We start from the raw sequence: 18,554 nt of genomic DNA, 5'->3' as shown, positions 1-18,554 counted from the left end.
GTAATGCAAGCAAAGGAGTGGGGATATTTATTTGTCAAATGCCAGTTACAATACCCGTTAGGCCATTAAACTTCGTGCTTGCCAATAGCGTTGAAATATACAAGAAAAATCTGTCAGTGCTTCACACTCGTCCAAATGCTCTGCCGTCATTGGCCGTCCACTATCACATGTAACACACAAAGGTGAATCGGCTGGAGTGGGGATATTAAAGATCAACTGTTACAATTAACATTGGATCATTGGCAGTATTGTTCTGTAAAATCCAATCATCGATAGAACAAAAGCCAACCTTTCATCCTTACCACTCACAGTCGAAACTTCCAAGCAACACGTTTACAAGGCCTTCAAATTCAACAATGGCTTGGCGTTGTAAAAGGAGCAGAGGAGTGGGCATGGAAAAGAACAACAGTTTTGAGCCGATTACAACTGTTCAATCTCCTGTTCTTCCAGAAGTTTTAAGTATTAAAACACATTAAATGTGGTTCTAAAAAAGGGTATTTGAAGACATGTAGCTATAGAAATTCGTATATTAACTGCTCAATTGTATATTTACATTGCAGTGGAATCTGTTCAAATGAAGAGAAAATATGTAGGTGATGTAGATGATCTAGAACAGGGGTTTTCAACTTACATGAAGCCGGGGGCCACAACTAAAAACACAAATCAAATGGCGGGCAGCAACTTTATCAAAATTTTATGTAGGACTCTTTTATGTTTGAAGGAGCATTAAATATTACTGTCAGATTTTCACCAAGTTGTTCAAAACAAAAGTATTGAATTACAAATTAAAATAAGAAGTAAATTTTTAAAAATATTTAATTGCATATTAAAAATTCGGGCTGCAATAGCTTTAATGTGCACCTATGTATTAAACAATTAATGTGCAACAGATATCTAATTGTTAATATATAAAACTTTGAAAAGGTTGGTATTAAAACTTACATAGTAGTACACAAAAAGTTCAATGAGAAAATTGAGGTTTGTCTGCTGCAACCACCAGAAAACAGATATTTACATTAAAATTTTACAAATGTGTGTGTAAATATTTTCGTCCAAAATGAGTGGTTTCAAAAAGTTAAATCGGAGAATCTCTTGCGAGAAAATTTCTGATGCACACATGCTAAATTATATTCACAAAATACAAAAAAAATGAAATTAAAAAGAGCAACATACACTATCCATGTATTTGAATAAATATTTTCTTGGATGCAAAATCTGAGAAATAAATTTTTTTGCACCGTTGGTATGTTAAAATTTCATGAAAACGAAGAAATTTGGTTTTTATTAACGAGAAAAGTATTTTAAACCCATATAAATATTTTACGAAAATTGTACGCAAAAAAATGACAACTAATATATTTTAGTTCGCGGGCCACAAAAAAAGGCTTTGCGGGCCGCCAGTTGGAAACCACTGATCTAGAAGAAGAGAATCGCTGAATTTAAAGAACGAAAATTTAATACTACTGGGTATTCCCTCCAAACGCATAAATCTGTATGTTAAATCATCAGGATCATTGAGTAAACTTAGAAAATGGTAAACTTTCTACTAGACTTGCTAAATAATTTTTTTCCTATTTCCAATTAGTTAATTTTAGGTAAATAATTTGTTTTGCGTACCACTTTAATTTGCATTTAAATATAAAAACGAAACATTCTTAAGTTTCAGTGCTTAAAATTTAAAAACAAAAACGTATTAAAAGTAAGACTGTTAAAACTTAAAAACTTATGATTTTAAGGAAGGAACTTATTATTGATTAGTGAAGAGTATTATTTAAGGAAAGAGGCACTCAGGGGGATTTTTAAACTCTACAGTAGAAATATAAAATTATGATAAAAAATTCACATTCCGAACTTTATTAACTTAAAAATTGAAAGAGAAAGACTGAAAATCATAAGTTATCTGAGAGTTTTTAAGGAAATTATTTTCATTAGGAAGATGTACAAAAGGATAAAAAAGGACGGTAAATGGAAAAGATTGGAAGTGAATTGATGAGGAGGATGGAAATACTCACATGAGGTTTATTCCAAAGTTAAACTGAGAAAAAATTTAGAAAACATTACAAATTGAAAAAATCCTGAAAATTATGATTTTGGGGGTATTTTAAAGAAGGGGGAGGGTCAGGGAAATGTCCTTTGAAGCTGTGAATGCTTTTTCTTTTTTATACATAGCATGACAAGAGAATTGTTATACAATTCAAAACCTCTAATAATTATTTTCTACACATTTTTCGGTTCATTATTCAGAGAGACATCATTCAATTGCAAAAGTCCCCTTTCCCGAGTTTGTAAAGTTTATTGATATGTAACTGCGGACAAAATGCAGGTACAGATTTGCAAGAAATTTTTTCTAGCTTTCAAATATGTCATCAGAAGTTTTCTATCTTAAATCTTTAAAAGACGCATACAAAAAAAAAATAAAAAGATTTTTCAAGTTCTTCCCGATAAAAAACACATCCCCCCCCCCAAAAAAAAAATTCTAATCTCAAAGTGCGGATTTGTATTCAGCATCACAAAAAAACATGAATATGAAAAAATAAAACCTCCAGCCAATTCTTCCAGTTTAACGTCAATTTTGTATCTCTGTTGACTGGACCATAAATTTTAATCCAATTCGTAGTTTGTAATCTTTTCTGTTGAAACAATATTAGATTGACTTTTCGTAGTTATGAATTTTATCTTTCTTTTACTGTCGTGCTCTAAAAAAACATCAGGTCTTATAAGAATACAGATTAAATGCAGTTTTGCAAATGTCAAATTCAATATATCTCGGATTGCATTATCAAAACTAGAACCATTAAACTCAACGAGACCATTATTTCAAATCTTTATTTCAGCTCCACAGAGAGCTGTATTTTTTTTAAAGAAATGATAAGATGTATTTTTTCAAAAATATCTTTTTATATTGAATATTACTGTTTTTATCCATAGATAGGCTTGAACTAAAAGAATCTTTAAAAATTAAAATAAAGCTGAATAAATTTCAATTTTTAGAAATTGTTTGTAATATAAATGAAACTATATAATGAATTTAAACAAAATACGCTTATGCATACGATTTTCTAACTTACCAATTTGCATATTTAAGGTTAAGTTATCAAACCAAGATTGAGCTTAGTACAAGAAAAAACGATTATTAGATCAAAAGTTATTCAAGTTATTTTTTATCTTAAGCACTATAAATCCAATCATTCTGTTATACTTTATAAACTTTTTCATTAAACCATGTTTCTCTTAAGTGGATTCGTACGCAAAAAATATTTTAAGCTCCTTTAAATTGTACCCATTGATGAGAAACAAATTGTACCATTAAAGAGTTTTTTTTTGAAAAGGAAACTTTTTTATGAACTGCGCAACTTTTATATGGAAAAGTCCTAAATGAAATGTAATACAACTTTAATAACATTAATATCGGGCATCTTTTGAAATAGTCGTACAAAGATTTGATGATAATGAGAGAATATTAAAAATACCTTCTTAAAGCAGAGAAATAAAAATGTATGCAATTTGGAGTGAAATTAGAAGGAAATTGAGAAAAATGTTTTTAAAAAAAGTAAGACATGAAAACGGATGAGCATTATAAAAAAAACTCCTTAAAGCTGCAAAATACAATTTGATGAAATTCAGAATGAAATTAGAAGAAAATTAAAAAAAAAATTATAAAAAAGTAAAACATAAAAAAGAATGTAATAAAAATGTAACAAAATAGAACGTAAACTTTAATATATTTCAGCATTTGACTATGATATGTATTCTATTATTCAAAATGTTATCCTTAAATTATATTTTTTTATTTCGTATTTAATACACTAAATTCAAAATGCCATTCAACATATATATTGCTTCCAAGACCTTGCACCATGACATCTTGAATTTTATTCTAATTTTTATTTCGTTTGTAATTAATAAACATTTGGTGACAGAGTGCCATTCTACAGCGCTATGTATCAGACAAGATTTATAATAAAGGCGTCATGGGAAAATATTGTACATGGCAACATTTAGAAATTCTATAATTTTTTTTCAATGAGGTAAAATTAAAAACAAACTATATTATTTGTAGTTTTGAGTAAGAAAATTAAAACTACACAATTGTATTTTCATATTATTTCATTAAATTTAATTTATTAGACTTGAATAAAAACTAATGAAAACCAATTCGGAAGATACTAAAAAAAATTTTTAACATACATTTTGAAAAAAACAAATCCATCAAAAGACAGAAAACAGAAAAATGTTTGCTATCTAATTACTTAATTACCCTTCTAAAATAAAACTACATTTTTAAACATGCTGATTACAGAATTGTATTCATATAATTTTATCCAAAAAAAAATATATATATATAAAAAGAAATAGCGAGCTTTAAATATCCCACTCCTAATATCTGAAGTTGTGTTCGAGTGACTTCCCTGTATTTTACATATTCTTAAAAATAGTGACGAATAAAGTATCATTAGTTTATTTGTGAAAATTAAATAAAGAATTAAAATTTATTCAGAATTTTCCCTCCCTGTCTCCATCCCTTCGACAACTGAGTTCAAACAGAAGGAAAAATGCTTTATAACGTAGATCATTTTAAACACTTCCTTTATTATATTAAATTATCAATTTCTAGTATATTAGTACAAAATGAAGACAAGAGAGTTTACTAAAAAAATTACAGTCCCTTACCTAACGCTTATGCCTTTACTTCATTGATGAAGTTGACACAAAAACGGAGCTAATTTGGCAATTTTTAATTCGTAACAGCCTTTATTTTTTCAATGTTTTGTATTAAATGCTAATAAAATAATGAGCGCTCTGTAAGAAAGTTAAGATATATATATATATATATATGATGAAGTCATGATAAACATCGGAAAAAGGCAGCCTGAAGAATAAAACACACATTGAAGAACCGTTTGGGGAAAATGTTTCGTAAGAAAAAATAGAGGTTAGCATTATTCAATGCTATTTATTCAAACTTTGCAGCAAAAAATAATAATGAAATAAATTTCAATTGTATATGTTACCGGCAAAGTATGAAACGCCGGCATTGTATAGAATGCCGGATGTTTTTAGGCAAGGTATGAAATGTGAGAAGTATTACATACTTTCCCTCGGCATTGTATAAAATACCTTGGCATTTTATAGAATGACAAATGCTATTTAGGCAAAGTATGAAAAAAAACATACTAATGAGGTTATTATGTAAATAATAGTCATTTCTCAAAAATAAAAATTTTATTCCAAAAAAATAATTATGCCATTAAAAAAAATTCATCCAAAATGCGTAAAGAAAAATGAAAGTTGTACAAAACATAATTTATGTCTTTCTTATTGTGGGAAACAAGATGTTCACATTTATGTCACAATTCTTTTCAGTTTAGAAACAAATATTCCAGAAAATATTCATTTCATCACCCTTATTAACATGGCCACAGAAGATTTTAAACTTTGTCTGTTTCTCATTTGGCATTCTATAGAATGCCTAGGAAATGTGTGAATTATAAATCGTTTCATACATTGCATTAGGCATTCTATAGATTTCCGGATTTCAAACTTTGCCAGTAACATATACACTAGCACACAAGTTTTAATACTGACATCATGTGAAATTTCATTCCATTTAGAAAGTGCTTAGATGCTTACTTTTAACTGAGTGAGCGTTAACAACATTTTTTAGTTAAAAAGAAAGAACGTTCGCATAATTTCATAACCATTTAAAAAATTTATTATGACTGTTTTATGATGAATACAAATAATTTGCTTAACCATGAATAATGTGAACAATGTGTTCATGTTAATGTCACTGTTTACCTTTTTCATGAAAATTTCGCCTCTTCTGATAAAAGGCTGGGTGATAAAGATTAAATTAAAATCTAGAAATAACATCTTATGTACGTAATAAATTGTCATTAAAGCACGAATTTTCAATTTGAAATGATGTAAAAAGTGCTATTATGAAAGGAATGACAATATATATTAAATAAAAAAAAATATATGTAAACTGCCAGTGAATTATTAAAAATTAATAATTTAATGATTATCTTTCCAAATTGTAGGTTTATCTCTTGTAATGGTCACTCACCTTTTATTTTGACGAGATAAAAGCTAATCATTAAATAATTGCGCCTCCAGTTATGTTTTTTCTCTTTCACCGTTCACACATTCATAAAATAAATTAGAAAATTGTAAATAAAGTAAGAAAATAAATCGTATTTTTATAAATTTGTATTCACCTACACGCTTAGTTTTTTCAGATAAATATCTTAAGTAGATAAATACTTAGATTTGATATTTTTAATTTTAAAGTGAAAGCTAAAAATGAAATGTATAACTTTTTAATAGCAATATTGACTACTTTTTAATATTTTTAAGAACCGTACGAACCCTATTCCTTTAATTTTCCTTCTTCATTTTATTTATTTATTTAAGCTAAATTGTATATATTTTTAGTGATATTTGGTTTAACTTATGTTTTTAAAAGCATATATCTAACAAAACAAATTTTGAAAGCTTTTAAAATACAATATGTACCAGGTAAATGAAAATGAATGTATAAACTTTATAAATAAATTCCAGAAATAATACACTTAATACGGCAAGACAACTTCTATTTACCCCGAATAGCGAGAAATCGAGAAAGGATAACATTTCGGTTCCTTGTTAATATTTCAGGAAAGAAAATCTTACTACCATTTACTATTTCGTTTATTAATTTCTGGGCAAATTTACTTCACCATGCATAGAGATTGGTTTAAGCAATAAATAACTTTGAAATAGCAATAAATAGCTTCCAGTGAATAAATAGAATCTCGTATTGTCATTTCTCTATAGGTTAGAGAAAGTCGATGGTTTTCAAATTGTGATGATAACATGAAATATACCACTGTATCATCTTTTGCTTTAAAAAGTATTAAGAACTTCTTGCAACACACTATAACAAAATTGTATAAATAAACATGATGTTTGAAAATTAACTAAGACTACATAAACTTGATTCCTGCAAGTTGAGCTCAATATTTTATTTCTTACCTCTTGATGCGAAATCATAGAAACATGAAGAAATGAAAATAAACATGACAAATGAAAATAAACATGACAAATGAAAATAAACATAATGTTTGAAACTTGACTAAGACTACATAAACTTGATTCCTGCAAGTTGAGCTCAATATTTTATTTCTTACCTCTTGATGCGAAATCATAGAAAAGTTGTTGGTCTGTAAACGTTGTTTTTTAATTATTTTGTTTTTATTTTCAACTACAAAATAGAAGAGCGAGCTGATATAAAATTTAAAAAAATAGTGCGTGGAGTCCCTCCGCGCGGAGGAAGTTAAACTTCGTAACCTGCGACGTTAATTGTAGAAGAATCAGCAGTCGTAGAAGGATCACTAGTTCTATTCAACGACTCTTTTCCTGCTCCGCTCGCTTCCGTGCTCTGTAATAACGGTAATATTGTGCATTCTTCCCTCGTGGACCTATTGAACCAGTGAAAGTGCTTGTGGTTGCCTCATCGTCTAGCCATGGAAAATGTATTTGCATTAATAATGTATGTGAATGCGTCATAATGTAATTTCAAAAGAGAAAACCTAACAATCCATTGATATTCACAAGAGACGTACATTGACAGAACCTTAAATCCGTCGCATTGTCAGTGGGATTGTTTTCACTCATTTCTTACAATTGTTATCCACTAAATTTGAAAATAAAAAATACTACCCTATTAAATTATATGTGTATCAAGACAAACAAAAACAATATTTATAGAAAAACAATACTTTTATGACTTTTATTATTTTTATGCTAGTGAGAACCAAAACAATTTGGAAATGAATGAGGGAAAACTGGATCCTACCACGTGATTTCCCGGCCAATAAAAATTTAGCGTTAAACGCTTAACGCAACCTTGTTGGAAGTCGCATAAGAAGTATAACTTCAAAAATCTCGTGAGAAATCTACTTCTCTTTGCAACAAAGGATAATATGGTCATTGTTTGAAGCAAAAAGAGAGAAAAAACTTGTGAAAGGAACATTTAAAATTACAATTCGAGTTTTGAAAGAGAAAATTGCATTTACACAGATAAAACTAGCTTGTTACGTTCAAAGTCAACGATGCAATTGCATTTCTGTGATTGCAGAGATTTTGGTATTTTCTACAAGAAGTTTAACAATCAATATGTCTACAAATAATTGTGAAAGGTTTAAATGTTTCATTCAATTGAAATTTATATTTTCAAGTTTTTGAGTCTCATGGTGTTTGGAAAACAAAATAAAATATAACGTAGTGATCACCCTAAACAGTGCGAGGTTTACGATTTTTAAGTTTCATTATTTTCCGCCTTATTCCTTTGTCGCAGAATTTTCTAATTTTTTCCATTTTTTTGCATTAATTTAGGTCAAAATAAGGGGAAAATATTAAAATTAGCATCTTAGAAATTTAAGGATTAATATGAAATAAAGCATGAAACAAAGGTGTTTTTTTCTCCGTGATGTAGGTAAAATCTTTCAAACAAGCTCACTTCCAAAGAAAATTTTTTCCCATTTGCAGTTATTTAGATCTAACAGAAACAGTTATTCCTGATTGAAATTTCTTAAATTTAGAAAATCAATTATTGATAAATTCTTGAATATGAATGAAAAGGAAGAAATTTTCTTTTATTACTTCCTTCGGATTTTATGTTTTAGTACAAATATAATTCCAATAACCTAACAGATATTTTTAGTAACTATTAGACTGTTTTTTTGGTTAATTAAAAAATACCAAAATTTATTTTTACTTACAAGTATCGTGCAGAAGGAAAGTATATAAAAAAGAGCTACCGGTATCCCATCGATGTCAAAGGGTTAAAAATGCTTTATTTTAGACCATTTTTTCAACTCTTTCCCGAATCTTTGCTATAAATTATAGCTTTAAAAATCAAAGCAATTACGACCACTGCATCTGGAGAAAAAGTAGAAAAATATGTTTTCGAAACTCCAAAAAGTATTAAAGAAAAGAGCTAGCAAATTTCAAAATGTTTAGATTGGACTTTTCGAAAATATTTTTCACGCAAGACAAATTTGAATCAAAGATATTTTACACGCGCATGCTATCTATTTCTAGTCTAATAGAACGAGCTTGAATTTCGATGCTCTCAAATTCCAAAAGACGATGTGAGGAAAGAAAGAAAATTTAAATGCATAATTACAATCCTACAAACCTCGAATATCTTTGTGAAACTAGTTTTTTCATTAAAAGTTTCATAGAATTCATGCTAGTTCTGTATTCAAAAGTTTTGTAGAAATATGCCGGGAAAAAATTCTTTAAAAGAGTTAATAGATGTAAAAAGTTACAGAACTTTATTTAAAATTGAACAAAATTTTAATTTTTTAAGTAGGCAGGTTAAAAAAATTTCTCTTTAAAATATGCATTTGATTTATGGAAACAAAAGTTGGACATGAGATTTTTAATGAAGTGACAAAACTCTTAAATGAAGGGACAAATTTTGCTTCCGATCCTAGAATTCATTTAAAATTTTCTATTATAGTTCGTTCCCAGAGCCATGTAAAAAATAGAATTTTTTTATTGATTTACAACTCGCCATTAATGAACAACTGCTGCAGACGAGCTTTTTCTTTGAAATATTTTAGAACTTACAACAAGCTAAAGAAAGATTTTTGCAGATCTCAAACTCTCTAATATTTAATTATTTTTAGACGTTATGTCAGATGAACTCAATAGCAGCATGAACAGGATAGCATTGGTGAATTACGTCACCAAATTAGTATTTCTAAAGTTATTTGAAACCACGTCTTTCGTTTATAGTTAAGCGTTTAAAACGTGAATCTATAAAACTAAATAATTATTTATCAAATGTAATTTAAATAAGAAATAAGTCATGTACTGAGAAACAAAATTAATGGAAAAATCACACAAATTCCTATAGAAGAAACGTAAAAAAACGCCATACTATTATTGATGCCAATGATGTTTGATTACGTGCTCTTAGGTAAAATTGAATTAAAAAATAAGGTATTTTCTAAAAAGTAATATCAATGTATTAAAAATACTTACTCTCTTAGGGGAACCGTTGATTGATAGATTAGCCCTCACGTGAATGATAGTATCGTGTTCTAATATTCCAGGGTCACAAATTGGGAAGTGCAGGAAACTGGAAACACTTCATGTGTTGAAAGGAATGGAGGAAATGTGGTGTCAACAATGGGACTCGAACCTTCGGTTATTCGATCGGTTATGAGATTGATATAATTGCCTTTTCCTCTGTAATCTGTACAATATGTATATATATATATATATATGTTACGGTGAAACACCGAAATCTGGAGAATGTCGACATTCACCGGTGAATGTCAACATTCACGTAGTCGCTTGGTGTATGTCCAAAATATTTGCTAAATACCCTTATTTCTGACTTTCACTGGTGAATGTCAACAATCACATAGTCGCTTTGGTGAATGTCCAAAATATTTGTTACATCCAATTTTATATTAATTTGTTCGTTAATATTATTATATTTATTTGATATATTTATTCTATATTTTAATACTTACTGACGATAGATTAGAAGAAACATCAGTGTTTGGAGTATCGGGCGAATGTATACCGGGCAGTGGCACTTAACCTTAAAAAAACATCAATGTAGGGTATACCGGGCAAAGGTATACCGGGCAGTGGCACTTAACCTTAAAAAAACATCAGTGTAGGGTATACCGGGAAAATGTATACCGGAAGTGGCACTTAACCTTAAAAAAACATCAGTGTAGGGTTAAAATATCGAATAAATGTAATTATATCCACGAATAAATTCATATCAAATCGAATGTAATAAATATTTCGGACATTCACCAAACCATATCTGTGATTGTCGACATACACCGGTGATTGTCCGAATGTAAAAGAATGTAATGAAATATTCGATCTTTCACCGACGTATTTGGTGTTTGTCGACATTCACCGGTGAAAGTCAACATCCACCGATTTCGGTCTTTCGCCGTGGCATATATATAAACTAAGTGGCTTCATTAGGTGTACCTCGTTGGTACTTTGAAATTCCAATTGTTTAACCGTAATTCGTGAAAGTAGTTAATATTTTTCTCTCACAGTTTTGAGTTTGAATACCATCTTATTTATGGTCAATTGGCTGTTTTGTTTGAATATAATACAATAACAAAAAAAATAAAATGTTATTTAAAAATTTTTCCGAGAAATTTCCAACAGTGTAAAATGATAAAGAAGCACCAACACTCTTAATTTTACAATTACAGGTCATTTCAAATGCAAAAACATAGGGTGCATCATGTTTTGTCATCACTATAACTGATTTGTCGCATCAGAGCATAGGTCTCCCTTCTTCATTAATATCCCATTCATTCTTAACGCAGTATATGTCATATCACTTGATTTGACTCTAAATCCTAAATCAGGTGATTATTGAAGATGTCGACTCTCTTCACAAGGCTTTTGGATTCCTCATATTTTCTGCGTGTGATAATCATAAAAGCTTCTTCTTAGGATTTGTGTTAAGCCTTGAATAACAGCTCCTTTTAAAACACCCACAACTTCCTCAGGGTATGCAAATTGTGAATACTAATGAGAAGAGTAATTTATGAGCTCCGTAAATAATGTTTTTCGAAGCAATTCATTATTTCATGCAGTTATCATCCTTATAATTAGTTTGATATAATGTTGAAAGCAATAGTGAAGTTTAAATAAATCTCAAAATTTTAAAAGCGTCTGTAATATCAGTGTTTCTATTATTTTAACGTTGAAGAAACAAGAGAAGTTTTATTACATATATATTGGTATTTCTTAAACAGTAATAGCTGAAAAAAGGATTTTTTAATTATTTTTAGTCAGGTTTCGGTTCCAGAAAATAAAGAAATATGTTCCAGGATTCGGTACATTAATTATAAGTTGGTACTTTTTAATACAATAATAGCTAAGAATAAGATATTTAAACATTTTATGGACAGGTTTATAGTCCGAAAATAAGTAATCATGTATAAAAAGTTCGTGACATTAACTATAAAGTACAAATTCCTTCTACATCAATAATAATAAGATACTCAAACATTTTGAAGGCAGATTTATGCTTCAAAAAATTATAAAATGGAAAGAGGAAACAATTTATTAATTATTTGTTGGAGATATTTTATACAATAGCTAAGAATAAAATACTCAAACATTTTGAGGACAGCTTCATGATCAAGAAAATACTGAAATATGTCCAAGGATTCGTTATACTAATTATATGGTGGGAATTCTTTTTACATTAATCGCTGAGAATAAGATACTCAAATATTTTGAAATCGGGCTTATGGTCCAGAAACTAATTAAATAGAAGCAGAAAAGTTTTATTAAATACATTTTGGAAATATTTTATGCAATAATAGTTAAGAATAAGATAATCAGAAATTTTTAAGACAGATACGTATATAGTTCAGAAAAATTTTGGAAATATAAGCAGGAAACACTTTATTACTTGCATGCTAGTAATTTTTTTCCTGCAATAATAGCAAACAATTAGATTTGTGAAAAATTTAAGGACAGGTTTATTGTCCGAAGTATAATAAATTTGAAACAGGAAATACTTTACTGCTGGCCTTTCTTTGTACTGTAATAGATAAGAATTTAATTCTCGATCATTTTAACGACATTCAGGGAAAAAAAATACATAATGAACTTGAATAATAATAAAAATGACTTGTGAAAAAGGATACTTATCTGTTGTTAAATGTTTTTAAATAGTCCCTAAAATTAACACTAGGTGAGTTTTTTAACTTTTTGTTAAAAATATTTTTAGAGGCTCGGCGAAAATTGTCACTTTTTCTTTTGGTGCCAGTTGTGTTTACATGCAAAACCATACCAAATAAAATGATATCGAATTGAAAAATATAATTAAAACATAAAAATCTGCTGCCAAAAAAATTTCACTTCTTATTAAAATGAAACGAGAAATAACATAAATAACAAAATACTCCCTCCAAATTGTCTTATAAATTCCTTAATGGTTATGAAAATAAGGACAAAATGATGAGGATTAAGTAGGAAAATTAGGATTAGTAAAATTTTTTGATAGGTTGTTTGACGTGGTATAGTGAAAAAGTATCCAAATTAATCGATTCCGTCATGCACCACCATTTTTAAGACCCCATTTAAACTTTGAATTTTTTTTTGTTTCTTCCAATTTTTTTCTACTGTATTAAATTTACAAAATAATATGTAAAATTATTTTTTTTAAACTAAATTACCTAAAGCTTGTAGCTGAAACACTTTCCGAGATAGAGCACTTTGAATTTTCCCTTCTAATGCAATATCTTTCATTCATTATCAATGTTTCAATAGTAAAAGTATTTCCCCACTTCTATTCTCTGTATCGTGAAAATAAAGTTACAAGCTGTCATATGTACTCAAGAACAAAGGCTGTTCCTTTTTGATAGATGATAGAATACCGACGATGTCAGTCTTCATTTATCAAAAGGTACTTCTAGATAGAATCAAGCCTCATTTTTAGATATAGAAAATAGAACCAACATCTATTCTCTATATCGTAAAAATAAAGTAATGAGCAGTCATGTGTACTCAAGAACAAAGCCTGTTGCTTTTTGGATGATAGAATGCCGACGATGTCACCCTTCATCTATCAAAAGGTACTTCTAGATAAAATCAAGTTAACTCGTCTTATAAATTAGTTAATTGATGTTTGATAATCGTAGTGGTAGTTACACCACGTTACTCCCCTTCCAGAATTTTACGTGTGATAGAATTTGATGGACGAATACCACTAGTAGATATATATATATATATATATATATATATATATATATATATATATATATATATATATATATATATATATATAGATGCTTTTTATATTTATTAATTATTTTTTTTCGCTCATTGTATTTTTCTTTATTTCTATTTTACCCCTTTTTTAATATTGGCCGGGAGAATTGTATTTACTTCACCGGATTTTTGACTCTATTTTATGAGCTAATCAACTATTCAACCATCCATCGATGTCACCAATTTGGGGACTAAATTGCCAACGATGGAAACCCTCATCCATCGAAAGGTACTTCAAGATTGAATCAAGTTAGCATGTCTTATATACTAGTGAATTGATGTTTAATATTCGCAGTGGTAGCTACACTACAGCTGTATTTGTCGTGGTCAAATTAATTTCAGAGTCAGTATATTGATCAGAAGATGAGGTTGGGATAATGGAATAAAAACTTAACATAAAAGACGTTAATTTGTGAAGCGTTGACGAAAATTAAAAGCAGTTTAAGCAAAACTCAGCTAAAAATGCATAACCTTAAGGGACATGGACTTACCTGTAAGTTGTCGGTACAGTACTTTTCTATAGTCAGCCTGATAAAATGATTTATGCAAACAGAGAGAATGAGAAACTAGATCTTTCATCTTATAACTATCCAAAAAAATGTGTCAATTCTTCAAGCAGCTATGCATTTCTTTTATGCCACTTTAACATATATTTCTCGCGTTATGAACTTCAATATAGCAGCCGTTATCAGAAGATGTTGCTAATCAAACCATTGATTAGATGCTATGCACACTATAGCTCATGTGTTCGCGTGCATGCTCCAGACCATATGATTACAAAGTGTATAATCAATCAATAGTCGAAATGGCACAAATAAACCGTCATCTACACAGCATGCGGAATAAGATGAGATATTGCAATCATATTTGAAATTTAGTTCATTATACGAACGTTATTCAACTTAAACAAAATAAAAATTTCTAAATATAGCAAAAACAATTTTTGTTTTTGCTATAAACAGTTTATTTTGTATTTAAAAAATGGTTGCTTGAAAAACAAATGAAAGGAAATTATCATCTTTTCTTGATCTCCCTTAATAGTTTTGACAAATTTAATGTTTTTATTTTATTCAGTTGTTGCCTTGTTTTCAATATTCCTTGCAATGATCCTATTTATGTTTCTTGTTTTGAGATTGCTTTTTTATTCGATTAAAATTGCAATTTTTCTGCAGCTTAAAATTAAGTTAAAAACCTTATTCAAAATAGTTAATCAGCGTGATAATTTTTTGAAATCATATCCTTCATTATTAATTAATATCTATTAAAAGAAAATTATAAGTTATTATAGTCCCACTAACTGTGAGAATTGTAAATTTTTAAGTAAATTATTTCATATCCTGACAATGTTAAAAGGTGTTTTACCACACTGTAAAAAAAGTTTTTTTTATTTTAAATTGCAAAGAGAAGAAAATGTTTGTTTCGTGATGTTGCAAGCCCTTCACCGAATTAAGTCACGAAACACGTTTTTGTGTGGAAAACAGCTTCAAAATGCAGAATGCGAAGCACTCTTTTTATTTTGCACCTTTTAACTTCTTCCTTGTACATTTCTTTAAGAGCATTTTATGCATCCTTGCAAACGCTGTGCATTATCCTACTTTTACCGCATTCTATTTAAGAAAAAAATAATTTTGCACCAATAAAACACTTTTTTGTTGATTTGATACTAGAAAACGTATCTTCATAGTCCTATTTCTATATTTTAACTACCAGTCAAGTAGTAATAGTTCGTACATTATAATTAAATGTGTTGTAGCTGGCTTAGGGACCAGAGAGTACGCCCGCCGAAAAAAACCCAGGTTCGAATCCCAGTGATGAAAAGTAGATAGTTAATCTGCTGCCTGCTCGCAGCAACAACGGTGTTGTCAAAAAAATGCTCACAGTGGGGAATAGATTACGGATAAGTAACCACTTGTTGTCGGTGGGTGGATTTCGTGGTTTTACTCTTAATGTAATGCAAATGCAAGTTAGTTCCAAAGAAATTATCTACTAAGGCTCTTTTGTCCAATGGGGAATCCAGGAGTACTCTTGTCTTTTGGTGTAGATTTAAAATTAGAAGGCTACATAGAAGAACATTGCAAGTCAGTTACCACAGTTCAGCCACCTGATTTTACCTTTTAAGTACCGGTGGGACTTTAAGTCCAGCTAATGTTATTTTTACGTAACATTAAAAAAGAACGTAATATCCGGTCAGAACTTGTCTGCCCCTGTAATATGATTTTCCGTTTAAAATTACTAATTGGTTACATGGATTATTTGAAGTTTAACATAACCTATGGTACTATTTTGTTGTTGACAATTCGTTCGAGGACGACATTTTATGATTCCTCAATTTCACTCATCAATTCTCAGCCTTCCATCTCTATAAATATCAAAAGTAAGTCTTTAATATTTTTTTATTGATGCATTAATACCTTCAACCAGTTATAAAGCAAAGTATTAAATGTTAAACTTTAATTAAAATTGTATAATTTGCTATAAGTCCCGAATTAAAAATTTTATGAAAAAATTAGAAAATAATATTGAATGTTAAGAAAAATATTTATCAGGGTGTAAAATAGAAATTATTTAATGGGGCAAAAAAGTTTCGCACGATTTTGACATAACTTTTTAATAATTTGGTATGGAAAACACAGATAATCTAAATTTTCTATTGCTTATATTTTTTTTAATATTTTTTTTAAAAAAAATACTAAATAATAATGTTATACGATTTTGGAATTATGATATAGATACTTTTTTTCTGTTAAATTGAAATTTTCCGTATATTTTATTGCGTAGTATTAAAACGTATTAATGTCCCAAAATCTTACTACGCATTTTTAATTTTTAAACGTAACAATTTGAAAAACTTTTAAACCTCTCTAGATTTTGAAACTAAGGCATTAATACTTTTTTTCGATAAAATAGGCAAACTTCCTTCAAAAGGTATTTTCTTGAATTATCTGGAACCATAGTGATGTCTCAAAATTTTAGAGACATATTTCTAAGTTTTAAACATAACATTTGAGAAACTTTAAAACATCTCTCGATTTTTAAAAAGATGGTCTTTTTTTCGGTGAAATAGTCAAATTTTCTAGCTAAGTATTTTCTTGAGTTGCTTTAAAACTTATTAATGTTTCAAAAATTTTCGACGTATTTTTATATTTTAAGCGTAATAATTTAAATAAAACATCAAAATATCTCACGATATTCGAAATGTAATATCGATACTTTTTTCGCTTAATTGAAAGAAGAAAAAAACATTTCTCTTGAATTGCCTGGAAGAACTTTAATGTTTTAAAATGTTGCGACGTAATTTTAATTTATGAGCGTCATAATTTGTAAAAATTTAAAATATCTTACGATATTTGAAATATAGTATTGATACTTTTCTTCAGTAAAATTGTCAAATTTTCAAGAATTATTCATATATTCATAAATTAACTGGAAACATATGACTCAAAATTTTAAGACGAATTTTTAATTCTTAGGCGTAATAATTTGAAAAATTTTAAAACATCTCAATAAGAGGATTATTCTCGACATGTTGCGATATACAATTGTTGAATAACATGAAAATAACTTTTAAGTTGTCTTAAATTACGTTTTAAAGTAGTTCGCAAAGAAACTAACAACTTCCTCCTAATACTGATCTATTTTACAGAGAATTTGTTTGAGAAAAGCACAGTTATTGAGGGATTAAGTCAGAGAAAAGTCTTTCGATATCTCTAAAAAAATCTCTAAAGTGTATTAAAGATGAATATTCTCAAATTCTAAGAATTATTGTATTTTTCAACATTGATTCTTACTTTGAATACTTCAATAAAATTAAATATTACAAAACGCTATATAATAATTTGTCAACGTAACTTCGATTAAAAGTAACCATTAATTAACAGTAATGAAAATTTTTGTGACACATCTGATTAAATAAAGTGTTTCAGATATTCCATGTAAATTAAATGATTTGTTTTTTTATATAAATATTTATCAAATATCAACTTCAATCATCATTTTTAATTTGGCAGTCATTAAATTACATTTTTGCATAACGCTTTAAATTTTAAGCAGATCGCATTATTTCCTGTGCTTCAGTATATTTTTCAGATACTGTTATTTAAAAATATCAACGAAAGATTTATAAAAAAAAATATTTTACAGCCTGTTTTGAAAATTAAAATGCACAGCGGAATTTGCAATTGAAAAGTACATGACATAGTAACGGGAAAAATTGCTAAATTATAATCGAAATAAAATGCTTAAAAAATTATTCGTTAATTAAAATAGATTTTACAACTTCATATGGCAATGGTTATTTCTAAAACTTTTGTTTAAAGTGACTGTCTCAAATAGTTTAATTATTTTGTGGCTTTCTTTGTAAATGAGGTATTGGTTAGATGAAGTGCAAAGCAGGAGTATTTCTTGCAAAGTAATTCTTGCAAAGCGTGAAGATAGGCAGATTATTTGTAATCAAGAGATCCGAAATTTATAGAATTTACAAAAAAATGAACTTTTTCGAATTTGTAAGTAAAAATTTAAAAAAAAAAAGTGCTTCTGATATTTTTCGCGTTTAAAATAGATCAAAGCAAGGTGAATTTATTAAGTGTTTAAGAAAAAAAAGATGATTTCGCCCGAAAACTAAAAATAAGACCACCACGAATGTTCCGATTGGCAAATTCAGAGATAAAGCATTCAGAGATATGACAATTTACGAAATAAGAACACAATCATCGTATCAGTGTCTA

The 18,554-nt window shown here is 28.6% G+C and overlaps 2 long non-coding RNA genes across 2 annotated transcripts in view; one reads left to right on the top strand and one right to left on the bottom strand.

The window, feature by feature from the left end:
- The window catches only part of LOC139426073 (uncharacterized), a 112,509-nt gene that overhangs the window by 10,136 nt on the left and 83,819 nt on the right, over nucleotides 1–18,554 (top strand). The gene's annotated exons all lie outside the window — the stretch shown is intronic.
- LOC122268873 (uncharacterized) overlaps nucleotides 1–18,554 on the bottom strand; it is a 56,996-nt gene that overhangs the window by 16,219 nt on the left and 22,223 nt on the right. The window contains exon 2 of the long non-coding RNA XR_011637351.2: nucleotides 10,039–10,252. This is a non-coding gene — a long non-coding RNA (uncharacterized LOC122268873). The remainder of the gene's footprint in view (nucleotides 1–10,038; nucleotides 10,253–18,554) is intronic.

The sequence above is a fragment of the Parasteatoda tepidariorum genome, chromosome 7 (genome assembly GCF_982258835.1).
Source record: "Parasteatoda tepidariorum strain Cologne lab strain chromosome 7, Ptep-v5.0, whole genome shotgun sequence".
NCBI lineage: Eukaryota > Metazoa > Arthropoda > Arachnida > Araneae > Theridiidae > Parasteatoda > Parasteatoda tepidariorum.
Note: the sequence above shows the minus strand (reverse complement) of the source record. Positions and strands in the feature narration are given on the sequence as shown.